An 18,675-nucleotide genomic window follows, 5' to 3' on the forward strand; every position below is an offset into this window, starting at 1 on the left:
ACAAAATAAAAGGTAACTACAAAAGCTTTTCACATCATATTGCTCAATAACTATAGCACATAAGTTAGGATCAAATAGATGAATGGATAAACAAACTATTGTATACACACAAAATGAAATACTACATAATAATAAAGAACAATGATGAATCTGTGAAACATTTCCCAACATGAATAAATCTGGAGGACATTATGCTGAGTGAAATAAGCCAATCACAAAAGGACAAATACTGTATGAAACCTCTATTATAAAAACTCATGAAAAGGTTTATACACAGAAAGAAACCATCTTTGATGGTTATGACAGAGGGGAGGAGAGGGGAGGAAAAAACACTAGCCAGACAATAGAATAGTGGTAACTTTAGTGAAAGATTAAGACAGTACACAATACTGGGGAGCCAGGACAACTTGCCCAAGGCAGGGTCATGGAAGCTTCATAGATGCATTCAAACTCCCTGAGGGACCAAATTACTGGGCTGAAGACTAGGAACCTTGGTCTTGGGGGACATCTAGCTCAATTGCCATAACATAGTTTATAAAGAAAATATTCTACACCCTACTTTGGTGAGTAGAGTCTGAAGTCATAAAAGCTTGTGAGCAGCCATCTAAAATACTCCACTTGTCCCACCCCATCTGGAGCAAGGGAGAATGGAGAAAACCAAAGACACAAGGGAAAGATTGGTCCAAAGGACTAATGGACTACAACCACCACAGCCTCCACCAGAGTGAATCCAACACAACCAGGTGGTGCCCTGCTACCACCACCAACTGCTCTGACAGGGATCACAGTAGAGTCCCAGACAGAGTAAGAGAAAAACACAGAATAAAATTCAAACTCAAAAAAAAAAAAAAAAAGCCAACTTAGTCTGACAGAGACTGGAGAAACCCCAAGAGTATGGCCCCTAGACACCCTTTTAACTCAGTACTGAAGTCACTCCTGGGGTTCACCCTCTAGCCAAAGATTAGACAGGCCCATAAAACAAAACAAGACTAAATGGGTACACCAGCCCAGGGACAAGAATGAGAAGACAAGAGGGAACAGGAAACCTGGTAATGTGAAATTCAAGGTCAAGAAAGGGAGAGGGTTGACATGTAGTGTGGTTGGCAATCACGTCACAAAACAATACGTGTATTAATTGTTTAATGAGGAACTAATCTGCTCTGTAAACCTTCATCTAAACCACAATTTTAAAAAAAAGTTAGAGTTAATATGAGATTCTAAAAGAATTTTTGGCTTTGAGTCATTTTGAACAGGTAATAATAAAATTCTTGCTCTTTGGGGCTTCAGAGAAGGCCAGGACTTAGATATATTAGCACTACACAATCTGACCCCTGCCTACATTTCTGGCTACATTTCTTGCTGCTCTTTACTTTAATAACTATGTTCCAGCCACTTTACTCTTTTATAGTTCCTCGAAAATGCCTACCTTAGAGTTGTTCTATGTATTTTCTCTCCGTAGAATCTATCCTAGTACAACTCACAGGGATATTTCCTAATGATTCCTTTTTTTTTTTTAATTTTTATTAAGCTTCAAGTGAACATTTACCATTCCAATCAGTCTGTCACATGTAGGTTTACATACATCTTACTCCCTTCTCCCACTTGCTCTCCCCCTATTGAGTCAGCCCTTACAGTCTCTCGTTTCGTGCCAATTTTACCTTCTTCCCTCTCTCTCTATCTTCCCATCCCCCCTCCAGTCAAGAGTTGCCAACACACTCTCCAGTGTCCACCTGATTTAATTAGCTCACTCTTCATCAGTATCTCTCTCCCTCCCACTGACCAGTCCTTTTCATGCCTGATGATTTGTCTTCGGGGATGGTTCCTGTCCTGTGCCATCAGAAGTTCTGGGGAGCATTGTCTCTGGGATTCCTCTAGTCGCAATCATACCATTAGGTGTGGTCTTTTAATGAGAATTTGGGGTCTGCATCCCATTGGTCTCCTGCTCCCTCAGGAGTTGTCTGTTGTGTTCCCTGACAGGGCAGACATCGATTGTGGCCGGGCACCAACTAGTTCTTCTGGTCTCAGGATATTGTAGGTCTCTGGTTCAAGTGGCCCTTTCTGTCTCTTGGGTTCTTAGTTGTCGTGTGACCTTGGTGTTCTTCCTTTGCCTTTGCTCCCGGTGGGTTGAGACCAATTAATGTATTTTAGATGGCTGCTTGTTGGCATTTAGGACCCCAGGTGCCACAATTCAAAGTGGGATGCAGAGTGTTTTCATAATAGAATTGTTTTGCCCATTGATTTAGAAGTCCTCTCAAACCAAGTTCCCCAGACCCCAGCCCCTGCTTCGCTATCCTTTGAAGCTTTCATTTTATCTCGGAAACCTCTTTACTTTTAATCCTGTCCAGTTAGGCTGACCTTCCATGTTTTGAGTGTTGTCTTTCCCTTCACCCAAAGCAGTTCCCATCTACAGATTGATCAATAAAAAGCCCTCTCCCTCCCTCCCTCCCTCCCTCCCCCCTTTGTAACCACAAAAGTATGTGTTCTTTTCCGTTTTTTCTATTTCTCAAGATCTTATAATAGTGGTCTTATACAATATTTGTCCTTTTGCAACTGACTCATTTCGCTCAGCATAATGCCTTCCAGATTCCTCCATGTTATGAAGTGTTTCAGAGATTCGTCACTGTTCTTTATCGATGCGTAGTATTCCATTGTGTGAATATACCACAATTTATTTACCCATTCGTCCGTTGATGGACATCTTGGTTGCTTCCAGCTTTTTGCTATTGTAAACAGAGCTGCAATAAACATGGGTGTGCATATATCTGTTTGTGCGAAGGGTCTTGTATTTTTAGGGTATATTCCGAGGAGTGGGATTTCTGGGTTGTATGGTAGTTCTATTTCTAACTGTTTAAGATAACGCCAGATGGATTTCCAAAGTGGTTGTACCATTTTACAACCCCACCAGCAGTGTATGAGAGTTCCAGTCTCTCAGCAGCCTCTCCAACATTTATTATTTTGTGTTTTTTGAATTAATGCCAGTCTAGTTGGTGTCAGATGGAATCTCATCGTAGTTTTAATTTGCATTTCTCTAATGACTAATGATCGAGAGCATTTTCTCATGTATCTGTTGGCTGCCTGAATATCTTCCTTAGTGAAATGTGTGTTCATATCCTTTGCCCACTTCTTGATTGGGTTGTTTGTCTTTTTGTGGTTGAGTTTTGACAGAATCATGTAGATTTTAGAGATCAGGCGCTGGTCTGAGATGTCATAGCTGAATATTCTTTCCCAGTCTGTAGGTGGTCTTTTTACTCTTTTGGTGAAGTCTTTAGATGAGCATAGGTGTTTGATTTTTAGGAGCTCCCAGTTATCTGGTTTCTCTTCATCATTTTTGGCAATGTTTTGTATTCTGTTTATGCCCTGTATTAGGGCTCCTAGGGTAGATCCTATTTTTTCTTCCATGATTTTTATCGTTTTAGTCTTTATGTTTAGGTCTTTGATCCACTTGGAGTTAGTTTTTGTGCATGGTGTGAGGTATGGGTCCTGTTTCATTCTTTTGCAAATGGATATCCAGGTATGCCAGCACCATTTGTTAAAAAGACTATTATTTCCCCAATTGACTGACACTGGTCCTTTGTCAAATATCAGCTGCTCATAAATGGATGGATTTATATCTGGATTCTCAATTCTGTTCCATTGGTCTATGTGCCTGTTGTTGTACCAGTACCAGGCTGTTTTGACTACTGTAGCTATATAATAGGTTCTGAAATCAGGTAGGGTGAGGCCTCCCACTTTCTTCTTCTTTTTCAGTAATGTTTTGCTTATCCGGGGGTTCTTTCCTTTCCATATGAAATTAGTGATTTGTTTCTCTATTCCCTTAAAGTATGACATTGGTATTTGGATTGGAAGTGCGTTGTATGTATAAATGGCTTTTGGTAGAATAGACATTTTTACTATGTTAAGTCTTCCTATCCATGAGCAGGGTATGTTTTTCCATTTAAGTGTGTCCTTTTGAATTTCTTGTAGCAGAGTTTTATAGTTTTCTTTGTATAAGTCTTTTACATCCTTGGTAAGATTTATTCCTAAGTATTTTATCTTCTTGGGGGCTACTGTGAATGGTATTGATTTGGTTATTTCCTCTTCGGTGTTCTTTTTGTTGATGTAGAGGAATCCAAGTGATTTTTGTATGTTTATTTTATATCCTGAGACTCTTCCAAACTCTTCTATTAGTTTCAGTAGTTTTCTGGAGGATTTCTTAGGGTTTTCCATGTATACGATCATGTCATCTGCAAATAGTGATAGCTTTACTTCCTCCTTACCAATCTGGATACCCTTTATTTCTTTGTCTAGCCTAATTGCTCTGGCTAGGACTTCAAGTATGATGTTGAATAAGAGTGGTGATAAAGGGCATCCTTGTCTGGTTCCCGTTCTCAAGGGAAATGCTTTCAGGTTCTCTCCATTTAGAGTGATATTGGCCGTCGGCTTTGCATATATGCCCTTTATTATGTTGAGGAATTTTCCTTCAATTCCTATTTTGGTGAGAGTTTTTATCATAAATGGGTGTTGGACTTTGTCAAATGCCTTTTCTGCATCAATTGATAAGATCATGTGGTTTTTGTCTTTTGTTTTATTTATGTGATGGATTACATTAATGGTTTTTCTGATATTAAACCAGCCTTGCATACCTGGTATAAATCCCACTTGATCAGGGTGAATTATTTTTTTGATGTGTTGTTGGATTCTATTGGCTAGAATTTTATTAAGGATTTTTGCATCTATGTTCATGAGGGATATAGGTCTAAAATTTTCTTTTTTTGTAATGTCTTTACCTGGTTTTGGTATCAGGGAGATGGTAGCTTCATAGAATGAGTTGGGTAGTATTCCGTCTTTTTCTGTACTTTGAAATACCTTCAATAGTAATGGTGTTAAGTCATCCCTGAAGGTTTGGTAGAACTCTGCAGTGAAGCCATCTGGGCCAGGACTTTTTTTTGTTGGGAGTTTTTTGATTACTGTTTCAATCTCTTTTTTTGTTATGGGTCTATTTAGTTGTTCTACTTCTGAATGTGTTAGTTTAGGTAAGTAGTATTGTTCCAAGAATTTATCCATTTCTTCTAGGTTTTCAAATTTGTTAGAGTACAATTTTATGTAGTAATCTGATATGATTCTTTTGATTTCGTTTGGTTCTGTTGTGATGTGGTCCTTCTCGTTTCTTATTCGGGTTATTTGTTTCCTTTCCTGTTTTTCTTTAGTCAGTCTAGCCAATGGTTTATCAATTTTGTTAATTTTTTCAAAGAACCAGCTTTTGGCTTTGTTAATTCTTTCAATTGTTTTTCTGTTCTCTAATTCATTTAGTTCAGCTCTAATTTTTATTATTTGTTTTCTTCGGGTGCCTGATGGATTCTTTTGTTGCTCACTTTCTATTTGCTCAAGTTGTCGGGACAGTTCTCTGATTTTGTCTCTTTCTTCTTTTTGTATGTGTGCATTTATCGATATAAATTGGCCTCTGAGCACTGCTTTTGCTGTGTCCCAGAGGTTTTGATAGGAAGTATTTTCATTCTCGTTGCTTTCTAAGAATTTCCTTATTCCCTCCTTGATGTCTTCTATAACCCAGTCTTTTTTCAGGAGGGTATTGTTCATTTTCCAAGTATTTGATTTCTTTTCCCTAGTTTTTCTGTTATTGATTTCTAGCTTCATTGCCTTGTGGTCTGAGAAGATGCTTTGTAATATTTCGATGTTTTGGATTCTGGAAAGATTTGTTTTATGCCCTAATATGTGGTCTATTCTAGAGAATGTTCCATGTGCGCTAGAAAAAAAAGTATATTTTGCAGCAGTTGGGTGGAGAGTTCTGTATAAGTCAATGAGGTCAAGTTGGTTGATTGTTGTAAGTAGGTCTTCCGTGTCTCTATTGAGCTTCTTACTGGATGTTCTGTCCTTCTCCGAAAGTGGTGTGTTGAAGTCTCCAACTATATATGTGGAGGTGTCTATCTCACTTTTCAATTCTGTTAAAATTTGATTTATGTATCTTGCAGCCCTGTCATTAGGTGCGTAAATATTTAATATGGTTATGTCTTCCTGATCAATTGTCCCTTTTATCATTATATAGTGTCCTTCTTTATCCTTTGTGGCGGATTTAAGTCTAAAGTCTATTTTGTCAGAAATTAATATTGCTACTCCTCTTCTTTTTTGCTTATTGTTTGCTTGATATATTTTTTTCCATCCTTTGAGTTTTAGTTTGTTTGTGTCTCTAAGTCTAAGGTGTGTCTCTTGTAGGCAGCATATAGATGGATCGTGTTTTTTTATCCAGTCCGTGACTCTCTGTCTCTTTATTGGTGCATTTAGTCCATTTACATTCAGCGTAATTATAGATAAGTAAGTTTTTAGTGCTGTCATTTTGATGCCTTTTCATGTGTGTTGTTGGCCATTTCATTTTTCCACATGCTTTTTTGTGCTGAGACGTTTTTCTTAGTAGCTTGTGAGATCCTCATTTTCATAATGTTTAACTTTGTGTTTATTGAGTCGTTACGTTTTTCTTGGCTTTTTTCTTGAGTTATGGGATTGATATTCCTTTTTGTGGTTACCTTTTTATTTACCCCTATTTTTCTAAGTAAAAACCTAACTTGTATCCTTCTATTTCGCCTTGTATCACTCTCCATCTGGCAGTTCAATGCCTCCTATATTTAGTCCCTCTTTTTGATTATTTTGATCGTTTATCTATTGATTTCCATGATTTCCTGTTGTGTGTATTATTTTGTTTATTTATTTATTTTTTAGAATTAGTCTTAATTTGTTTGTTTTTGTGCTTTCCCTGTTTGAGTTGCGTTGATATCAGGACGTTCTGTTTTGTGACCTTGTATTGTGCTGGTACCTGATATTATTGGTCATCCGGCCAAACAATCTCCTTTAGCATTTCTTGCAGTCTTGATTTAGTTTTTGCAAATTCTCTAAACTTGTGTTTATCTGTAAATATCTTAATTTCACCTTCATATTTCAGAGAGAGTTTTGCTGGATATATGATCCTTGGTTGGCAGTTTTTCTCCTTCAGTGCTCTGTATATGTCGTCCCATTCCCTTCTTGCCTGCATGGTTTCTGCTGAGTAGTCTGAACTTATTCTTATTGATTCTCCCTTGAAGGAAACCTTTCTTTTCTCCCTGGCTGCTTTTAAAATTTTCTGTTTGTCTTTGGTTTTGGCAAGTTTGATGATGATATGTCTTGGTGTTTTTCTTTTTGGATCAATCTTAAATGGGGTTCGATGAGCATCTTGGATAGGTATCCTTTCTTCTTTCATGATGTCAGGGAAGTTTTGTGTCAGGAGTTCTTCAACTATTTTCTCTGTGTTTTCTGTCCCCCCTCCCTGTTCTGGGACTCCAATTACTCGCAAGTTATCCTTCTTGATAGAGTCCCACATGATTCTTAGGGTTTCTTCATTTTTTTTAATTCTTTTATCTGATTTTTTTTCAGCTATGTTGGTGTTGTTTCCCTGGTCCTCCAGAAGTCCCAGTCTACATTCTAATTGCTCGAGTCTGCTCCTCTGACTTTCTATTGCGTTGTCTAATTCTGTAATTTTATTGTTAATCTTTTGGATTTCTACATGCTGTCTCTCTATGGATTCTTGCAACTTGTTGATTTTTCCACTATGTTCTTGAATAATCTTTTTGAGTTCTTCAACAGTTTTATCAGTGTGTTCCTTGGCTTTTTCTGCATTTATCCTAATTTCATTTGTGATATCTTTAAGCATTCTGTAAATTAGTTTTTTATATTCTGTATCTGATAATTCCAGGATTGTATCTTCATTTGGGAAAGATTTTGATTCTTTTGTTTGGGGGGTTGGAGAAGCTGTCATGGTCTGTTTCTTTATGTGGTTTGATATGGACTGCTGTCTCCGAGCCATCACTGGGAAACTAGATTTTGCAAGTAGTCAGCTAAAAAAAAATGCAGTCAGATCCCTATCTGAATTCTGTCTCTGGCTCCGGGTATTCGGATGTTAATGGGGTCGCCTGGGGAGGGTGGGGGAGGGATCTGAGAGCTAGGAGTGTAGCACCACAGAATATAGAGCTGAACACCACGTTCACGCTCCGCCCCCGTTCGCCAAAATCCGGGCTGGACGAGTCCCTGGCTAGGACACTGCTTTCCTTGCTCGGAAACCAGTCAATTCCTCCTGGGGACTTCCTCCGGTGCGCGGCACCGCTCGTGGGCACTGGGTGGGCGTTTCCCGCACGAACGGGTGGGCCCGCCCCCAGGGTCTATTCAGGCGATTATAATTAGGTCCCACGGTCACGCCCCGCCTGTGCGCGCGCCCAAATCCCAGCGGGATGACTTCCGGGTTAAGACGCTGCTTTCCCTGTTCGGGAACCAGTCACTTCCTCCCCGGGACTTCTCCTTCCAGAGCGCCACACCTCTCGCGCGAACTGGTTTGGGGTCACCTGCACGGCCAGGTGGGCCCGCCCCCTGGGTCAATTCAGGGCAATAAAAATGGACTCCGTGCTCACGCCCCGCTCGTGCGCGCGCCCAAGCCCCGGCAAGACGGCACCCTGTCTGGGACGCTACTTTCTGCGCTTCGGGACCAATCAGTTCCTCCACACGGCCCGGTGGGCCCTCCCCCTGGGTCAATTCAGGGCAATAAAAATGGACTCCGCGCTCACGCCCCGCTCGTGCGCGCGCCCAAGCCCCGGCAAGACGGCACCCTGTCTGGGACGCTACTTTCTGCGCTTCGGGACCAATCAGTTCCTCCCGGGGACTTCTCCTTCCGGTGTGCCACACCTCTCGCGCAAACTGAGAGGGCGTCACTCGCACGACCAGGTGGTCCCGCCCCCTGGGTCAATTCAGGGTAATAAAAATGGACCCCGCGCTCATGCCCTGCCCGCGCGCGCGCGCGCGTGCCCAGATCCCAGCGGAATGGCTGCCCGTCTGGGATGCTGCTTTCCCTGTTTTGAGACCAGACACTTCCGGGGATTTCTCCCTCTGGTGTGCCGTGCCACACGCGCGGACTGGGTGTGCGTCCTCCCGCACGAACGTGTGGGCCCCGCCCTGGGGTCACTTTAGGGAAATATAGTTGACCGCCCACCCGCTCGCGCCCCGTCGGCTTCTCGCCTAACTCCCGGCGGGACGGCACCCCAGCTGGGACGCTGTTGTCCCCCCTCCCAGATCAGTCACTGCCTCCCGGGTGCTTCTCCCTCCGGCTGCGCCCCTACGCCGCCCGCGCCAACCTGCTAGGCTTCCTCCCGGGATGGGTTCGGGGGGGAAGGGGTGGGCCCCCTTTCTGTGCCGTCTGCCCCCCTGGGCTCTGCCCCCGATCGAGCTCCGAAGGTCACCTGCCTGGTGCGCTGGCTCCTAGTTCTGAAAACAGTCGCTGTCTGCCCGTATTTGTTCGTTTTCCGTCTCTAAGTCTGTGCTTGTTGTTCAGAGTTCGTAGATTGTTATGTATGTGATCGATTCCCTTGTTTTTCCGAGTCTTTGTTGCAAGAGGGATCCGCGGTAGCGTCCACCTAGTCCGCCATCTTGGCCCCCGCCCCTAATGATTCCTTTTGACAATTATTGGTGCTTGTCATTATTATTAATCTTATTAATTAATACATTTAATCACTTTTTATAAGGAAACCTCAACAAAATTCAAAATCAACTGGAAATGTCACTTACTCATAGAATCCTTCTCTGATTACCCACTATGATGTACTCTTCCAGAAATAATCAAAGCACTCCATTCCCATTAACTCTGTTGTACTGATCACACTTTGGGTTTTTTTGTTTATTTTTAATTGCTTATTAACTGCCTCCCTAATCATCAGAATTTGGTTCTTTTGAAAAGGAAAGGTGTTTATCTTCTATAATCATTCAACAGACAGGTATTGAAAATAACTTTGTTCCAGGCATCAATAAAACAAAAATCCTTCCCTCAGAGGCTTTCAATCTAGAGAGGAAGATGGAAAGTCACAGAAGTCAAATGATAACTATACAAAAGTAGTTACACTTTTGATCATAGCTGTAAGGAAATTAAGCAGATGTTGAGTTAGAAAATAATGGCAGGAGTGAAAGATTCTTTTAATAGAGTCGTTGGGGAAGGCTTCTCAGAGAAAGTGATACCAATGTAAGACAGAATATGACTGCTTGTTTCCAGGTAGAGAGCCCAGCAAATGCAAAGTCACTGTGGTGAGAAAGGGCTTAGATAGGCCTAGCTACAGGTGAAAAAACCCAACATGGCTGAGGAGAGGAGATGGGGAGCTCTTAATGTGCTTGGGAAGGTAGAGGCAGTCATCAAATTAACCAGGAAACTCTAGAACAAGGAAAGGAATTTCCAAAGGCAGCAGGAAGCTGAGGAAGTGTATAAAAGAAAAGAGTATCATAATCTCTATATTGTAAATACCCTAAATAATAAATCAGACTTATATTTTTAAAAGATATCTCTGGATTATTCTGGAACATGGGCAGTTTTATTTCTCACACATCTTGGAGAAAATGACGCTCTTTATTGGGAAACTCATAATGCTATCGGCATGATGACAGTTACTTGCCAACTAAAGTCTCTCGTTGAATCCAAAGTTTCTTCATGACATTTTTCACCTCTGCATTCCTCAGGGTGTAGATTAAGGGATTTAACATGGGTGTGATGATATTCGACACAGCCATTGCCTTGTCTATGGGATAAGTGGCCACAGGCTTTACTAGAAGAAAATGCATGGCACAAAGAACAAGACGATCACTGTGAGGTGGGAGCCACAGGTACACAGGGCTTTGTGTTGCCCTTCAGAGCTACAAGACTTCAAGGAGCAGAGGATGATCATGTAGGAGACAATGAGGATAAGAAAGATGGTCACATACATCACCCCACTATTGAGGATGACCAAGAACCCAGGATGCGGCTGTCCATGCAGGCCAGTGTCAGCAGTTGAAACAAATCACACATAAAGTGATCAATGACATTGGGACCACAGAAAGGTATTTGGTACATGAAGAGGAGCTGTGTAATTGCATGCAAAAATCCTCCCACCCAGACCCCTCCCAGCAGCAGGCAGCACACCCGAGGACTCGTGGTAGTCATGTAGTGCAGGGGCTTACAGATGGCCACATTGCGGTCATAGGCCATCACAATGAGAAGGATGATCGACACCCCACCAAAGAAATGTACTGCAAAGAGCTGGGTCACGCAGCCTTCAAGGGAGATGGTAGTACTCTAAGAGAAGGAATCCACAATCATCTTGGGGGTGATGACGGAAGAAAAGATGGCATCCGTTAGGGACAAGTAAATAAGGAAAAAATACAAAGGTGAACTCAGACTCTTACTTGCAGTCATAGTTACCACAATGAGTAGGTTTCCCAACACGGTGGTCACATACATGATTACAAATACAGTAGAAAATATTTTCCGCAGCTCTGGGTTTTTCCTAAGACCCAAAAGAATGAATTCAGTCACGTTGTTTTGGTTTCCCATTTACCAGGTACCGATATGAGCTCTGGCTGAGAGTCGGAAAATCTAAAAAAGGAGCACAGCATTTATAATTAGTGACTATTTGTCTTCAATTATTTGGCTCAAGATGTGTATGGAGAGTTAGAGGCAGTAACCGGGTAAACCAGAGAATTCTAGGACAAGGCAAGGAATTTCTAAGGGCAATGGGAAACCAAGGGAGAGTATAAAGCAAGACTATTATAATTTCTTCATTGTAAATACCCTAAATTATAAATCAGGCTTATATTTTTAAAAGATACCTCTGGATTCTAGTGGAAGTTGGGCAATTTTATTTCTCACATATCTCTTACGGAATAATTTTCAGGGGAAATTCATAATGTTCTCAGCATAATGACAGTTACTTGCCAAACAGTCTAGACCAGATGCCATGGAGTAGATTCCGACTCATGGTGACCCCACGTATGTCAGAGTAGAACTGTGAGCAGTAGGGTTTTCTATGGTTGATTTTTCAGAAGTAGATTGCCAGGCCTTTCTTTCAAGGTGCCTCTGGGTAGATTCAAACCTATAACCTTTGGGTTTGCAGCCGAGGTCGTTAACTGTTTGTATCACCTGGGACTTCACATTTCTCAAAGTTCCTAATAAATTACTAAGGATGCAGTGAGCACCAATACAATTCATGATATTTCATAGAACAAAAGGAAACTGCAAGGAAGTGTGAACTGAATAGAGAATACTGGTGTCAGCCCTTTCTCCAGGCTTGAGAGTGGAGTTGATATCAGAGACTGGCTACTATTCCTCTGTCAATCAGACTCAGTGATGACAGTTATCGGGTATAGTCTGTAAACATTTGTATTTCTAGACTTGCTTCAGCCATAACCAAGGACCAAACCATACCCCAAACTTCCAGCTCAGCGCTGACTTACAACCATCAGCTGCTTTTGTGATATTCCTTTTCTCTTTCCACAATGGCTCAGTGAGGAACATTTTTTAAAGGACTGGTCAAATAAGAAAGGGGCAATCTTAGTTAACATTTTTCTTTTTCTTTGTCAGTCCAGTTCCCTCTTATCCCATAATTATTTAAGCAGACATCAAATATTTTAAAAACTCAGGAGATGCTGCAAAGTTGAGCAATAAAAAGAAGCATCAGATGTGGCTCTTTTCCTTAAATAAGGGGCAGGCCTAGTAAATTTAAAATAATGACAAATAAATCATTGAGAATGGAAGAAATGAAAGAAAAACAAAGTATTGAAGTTTTAAAGCTAGACAAAGGCTATTCCCTGCAGAGAGGAAAGCATGAGCAAAGGCCCAGAGCTGGGGATAAGAGACATGGTTCAGGGCAGAACAGAGAGCTAAGGTCTTAGAGTTAACATAGAGCAGGTTCTAATTTTGACTTCTGGAACACTTTTTAGCTGTGTAATTAGCTAAAAGTCATTTATCCTTCCAGATCTGCATTTTTATGTAGAAATATTGCATTTGTGTATTTATAAATGCATTTTAATAATATAAATTTATACATAGATTGCATCATGTATGCAAATATACTGTACATTAAATTTTTAATCAACGACTTATTATTGACAACATTCCATGTCAGTATATGGAGATTTATCATATTCCCAATTTTCTGCTAGTACAATGCTATGGTGAATGTTTTGTGTTGATGTGTGTATCTCTGACTATATCAGGGAAAACCTGGTGGCATAGTGGTTAAGACCTATGGCTGCTAACCATAAAGGTAGGCAGTTCGAATCCATCAGATGCTCCTTGGAAGCCCTGTGGGGCAGTTCTACTATGTCCTTTAGTGTTGCTGTTAGTCGGAATCAACTAGACAGCAAGTGAGCCAGGTTATAACAATATAGATGCAGATCAAGATATATAGCAATAGATTTAAGTAGTTCTGTAGAATAAGTTTTTGTAATAGAATTGCAGAATCACAGGAAATGAAGATCTTACACTTGGACAACCAAAACAAACCCACTGGCGTCGAGTTGATTCCGGCTCAGAAACCCTATAGGACAGAGTAGAATGGCCCCAAAGTGCTTCCAAGGGGCAGCTGGTGGATTTGAACTACTAACCTTTTGATTAGCAGCCATTGCTCTTATCCACTGTGCCATCAGGGATCCACTTGGAATAGGTATTGGTAAATTCTCCTTACAAAATGGTCATCCATAACAATAATATATTTCTTTCTATCCTTTTTTTCTCTTATTTTTGTCTTTCTTCCTTACGTCAATTTCTTACTTTTCAGTTGTATTATTTTTGTTATTATAGAGGCATCATTGTATATCAGAATATAATTCAGAAGAATTTTTAGTAAGTAAACATTTAAACTCATTTCATAGATAAAGAACAATTATTCTTTGTCTAAGTAGATTTGTCAATAATCGATCTACTCATCCCAAATAACAACCGTAATAATAATTAGCATTTATTAAGCATATTGACTTGTTCACTTCCTTGAGGTCATGAAGTTAGTGAGTAATATAGTCTGTTTTTGAATCCAGGAAGCTGGAGTCTGGAGCTGATAGTTCTTTCTGATTTCTATCTGGGCTATATAACATTTCCATTGAAAACCTACGTACCTAGATGGTTCTAGGGATTGCAGTTGGATTGTCAGTTTTATGTAGTCGGTGGACTTGTATCTCTAAAGCTTTCTGAGTATCAAACTAGATTTTTCTCTTATCCCTAAAGGACTTTAAAGTAGCCTCTTTAGTACATATATCACCCCAGTTTTTTTTTTTTTCTCTTTTCATAAACCCAATGGCAAATTAGTGGGTTTGCAATTGACTGCAGTAGAATTTTGTAGAATGGAAGTGACAATAATGTTTTAATTTTTAATATTGCAATCTATAATAACTTATCAGTGTTTCCATAGGATGCTCCTAAATTACCTCTATCCTCGCTATCACCAAACCACCAGCATTACCACAGCTGTTCCTGCTACCACCACCACCACTGTGATCATCACTGTCGTCACCAACACTGCCACAACTACTGCCATTATCACCAACACCAGTACCATCACCAGCACTGCCACCACCGCCATCGTTACTACTGCCTCCACTGCCATCTTCTTCATCGCCATCACCACTCCCACTGTTGTGCCGATGGGTAGATCTACTTATAATAAAATTTAGTAGTTGTTCTGTTTTACTGATAAAGAAATATAAAAATTCAGCTTATTCCTAAATGAAGATCTTCAATCTAAAATTTAAGTATTACTCTCTAAATATCACAATTTTTTAAGAAAAAGAATACATTAATACTTTTTTTTTTTTTACCCTTAATCTAAGATGAGAAAGAATAATATGTAGGGAAGGAAAGAGAGAAATGGCCTTGAGAACTAAGAAAAAAAGAGATAGAAGAAGAAAATAAATGGAAAGAGTAGGAAACACACATACACACTCACAGGGGAGAGCTAGAGCTAAATAGGAGAGAGAGGGGGAGAGAGAGAACACAGCAAGAGAAAAAGATTGAAAAGAAATTGGAAAAAAAAAATCAGACAATCTCCTAGTAACTATTTCCAGATACTTTACTCCTTTTTTGGAAACCTACACATATTATTTTATTTACAAATTTTCATTTCTAAGATGGAGGCCAATTGACACACTTAATTTTTCTTCTCAGAGTAAAAAGTAGATCAAGCAAAATAATTTGATCTCACTCTAGCTAGACCTTAAGTATGAACTGAAGTTCATGACTCAAATTCCAGAGAATAAACATTGCTAACAGAAAAAGCACACAGATTTTGAGTGTGAATTACTGACATACTTTAAAAGCAAAAGATATATACATATTAATATGTAATTAATTAATTCAATTAAAATTTGTCATAATTTGAAAGTGATTTCTATGCCATAATTCTATGCAACAATTAAAACCTAAGTATTAAGTACTCAATCAAAAGATAAAGTTGACCCTTAGAATTTAGTTTTTACAATTGGTCAAAAGTGGAAAGTTATACAAATAAAGACTCTAATCATTTCAAGTCTAACCCAAGATCTTATCCCACCTGAGATTCATTCACATAAAGCAACTTCTCCAGAGAGCCTAAGAACCAGGTGAAATGATTCCAGAGTATATTTTCATACTGTGGAAGTAAGCTGCCCAAGATATAAGCGGAAAAACATCATCCAGTCATTAAACGCTGGTCAAATCTGTCAAACTAGGATTTCTATTGCTTTTGAAGAGAGATTTAAAGCAGAAGTTGTAGGTATCTAAGAGCCTAATGAAGAAGTATACATTCTGTTTTACCAAGGGACTTATTTATATCCTCTCCAATTAAGGTTTGCTGAAGAGGTAGCCAAGCAGAGAATTTACTGAATCATTCAGGCCCCTTTTTGAATCCCAGTGGATTTTATGTTGAGATCAAAGTAGAAATTGTCTTTGTTCAGTTTCTCAGAAGGTACATCATGGATACAATGTTTTCCTTTGGGTTATAAGAGGCTAAAGGGCCTATCTGAACAACTGTGACAAGGCACAGACTTACATCACTCAGTTGTAGCCTTCTGGGGCTCGTTCTCCACCGACAGAGAGGCTAATCCCTAATGCAGTGAATTCCCATTCACCCACTTTAATAATAGGGTGTGCTCAGGGGAAGAATATCACTAAGGCCAGGCCAACATGCAGAAACCTAGATCACAGTATTAACCATTTAGTCATTTGTTCATGCACTATGATGTGTACCTCAATTACAGAACAGCCATAGCTTTAAATAGTCAGAATATAGCAACAGGAAGGAAACGGAGTCATATCCCACCTCTGGGTTCCATCTCCCACACAGAAGTGATATCTGTCCCTGGGAGGTCACTTTTATGGTCAATTTGTACCCAGATTTATTTATTTATTTATTTTCAAATTTATTAAGAAATGGCATTTTCAATTAATACTGTTTTACCATTTTTGGAGAAATGGGTTATAATTTTCATTCTTTCTCCACTCTATAAAATGATTTTATTTGCATTAACTTTTTTTTATCTTCAACACCCTCTCAGGTAATCAGAGTTAGGATGATTTTTTTCAATTTTCAGAATCTAATCCTCAGATTATCCACAGGCTTATTTTTGCTCTCAAATCATTTTTACTAATTGTCTGATATTAACTCATCAGACATGGGGTCTGAAGTTACCCTATGGTCGTGAGAGCCATTTAAATATAGGTTAGAATCAACTTCTCTTGGTGGGGAAAGATGGGGAGAGAGTAATATGAGTGTCTATAGTCAATTCTTACAAATTCTAACTCAGTTGTTACATCAGTGGCTATTCAAATTTGCATCTACTCTCTATTGCACTGTTGTTGTTAGGCACTGTTGACTCGGTTCTGCCTCACAGTGAACAGAAAGAAACACTGGTCGGTCCTGTATCATTCTCAAAGTGGTTTCTATATTTGAGCCCACTGTTGCAGCCACTGTGTCAGTCTGACTTACTGAAAGTCTCTTTTTTGCTGACCCTCTGCTTTACCAAGTATGGTGTTCTTCTCCGGTGACTGGTCCCTCCTGATAACATGTCCTAAGTACATAAGACAAAGTCTCACGATCTCACTTCTAAGGAGCATTCTGGCTACACTTCTTCCAAGACAGATTTGTTTGTTCTTCTGGAAGCCCATGGTGTTTTTAATATTCTTCACCAACATGATAATTTAAAGGCATCATTTCCTCTTTGGTCTTCCTTATTCATTTTCAAGCTCCATGATGCTATTCTGTTTTATTTCCTTTATCACATTTGTCATAATGTGAAATTATATCTTTCATTTAGCTTTTATTTGCTTTTTATTTATTTGCACCTTTTTTTTTTAGAGTATAACTAGTAAAAAAAATTGACCTTTCTGTATTTCTGATTTTCAGAATGAATCCCTGGGATGTACAAATGGTTAAGTGCTAGACTACTAGTCGAAAGGTTGACTGTTTGAACCCGTCCAAGAGGCTCCTCAGAAGACAGATCCAGTGATCTGCTTCTGAAAGGTCACAGCCTTGAAAACTGTATGGAACAGTTTTACTCTGTATATACTGGGTCAACATGAGTTGAAACTGACTTGACGACAACTAACAACAACAGGAGTGGTACAGTATGTAGAACTTGAAAGATAATAGACGTTTGTTAAAAAAAAGTAAATGCACATGCTGTTTTTGTTGATAGGTGCCGTTGAGTTGGTTCCAACTCACCGTGACACCATGTACAACAAAGTGAAACACTGCCTGTGCCTGCACCACCCTCACAATCATTGCTATGCTTGAGCCCATTGTTGTAGCCACTGCGTCAGTCCATTTTGTTGAGGCTCTTCCTCTTTTTTGCTGACACTCTACTTTACCAAGAATGATGTCCTTCTCCAGGGACTGATCCCTCCTGATAACATGTCCAAAGAAAGTGAGACGAAGAGTCTTCATCCTTGCTTCTAAGAAACATTCTGGCTGTACTTCTTCCAAGACAGATTTTTTCATTCTTTTGGAAGTCCGTGGTATATTCAGTATTCTTCGCCAATACCGTAATTCAATGTTGTCAATTCTTCTTTGGTCTTCAACCTATTTGATCAAACAGTCCTTTTTCTTAATAACGTGATTAATATTCCAGAGCAGCTAATATGGGACAAGTTACTGTGAAGAACTGGTATTTATTCAAGGAAGCTATTCTCATACCATAACCCGTTGCCTTTGAGTTGATTCCAGCTCATACCGGACAGAGGATATACTTAGCCAACCACTTGGCGTGACTTGAGTCTTAAAGTTTTCTATTGACCTGTGTGCCATATCATCTCAAATTTTACCATTCACTATTTATTCTTTTGAGTTGATTGCTATCCTATCAATTGCACTTCTTTTCTAAAAATAAGTAATATATTTACTTTGGTGGGAATAAAATCATTAAACGGTTTTTTCCCTTTGACAAGAGGAAATAAGTGAAGATGGGTTACCTGCAAAGATTAGAGTCAACTGAGAGTTTAATGGAAAGAAAAATTCCCAGATATGATACAGGAAGAACCAAAGGTTACTTTTATAATATGGTCCATGGTCATCCCTGCATTTTGTCATTTTAGAATCATGTAAAGGATCAAAATAGCATTGTGGAAAGAGTCCAGACACTGCCCAAAAGACTTGGCAATCCAGTTAACCTCAAATGGGCTCATTTTGCTCATAAGCCAAATGAAGTTAAACGGCCTGGGTGGAGCAAACAATTAAGTGTTTGGCTGAAAGATTGGTGGTTTGAGTCCACTCAGAGCAGCCTCAGAAGAAAGGCCTGAGAGTCTACTTCTGAAAGGTCATAGCGATTCGGAGCTGCTGTGGAGCACCGTTCTACTCGGACACACGTGGGCTGGAATGGACTCGACAGCAACTGGTTTGGTTTGGT

General features: G+C 39.8%; 1 pseudogene; it reads right to left on the minus strand.

Annotated features, from left to right (window-relative positions):
* Positions 1-9,079: 9,079 nt before the first annotated feature.
* On the minus strand, positions 9,080-16,139 carry LOC135229349 (olfactory receptor 4C6-like; annotated as a pseudogene).
* Positions 16,140-18,675: the final 2,536 nt, after the last annotated feature.

The sequence above is a fragment of the Loxodonta africana genome, unplaced genomic scaffold (genome assembly GCF_030014295.1).
Source record: "Loxodonta africana isolate mLoxAfr1 unplaced genomic scaffold, mLoxAfr1.hap2 scaffold_272, whole genome shotgun sequence".
Taxonomy (NCBI): Eukaryota; Metazoa; Chordata; class Mammalia; order Proboscidea; family Elephantidae; genus Loxodonta; species Loxodonta africana.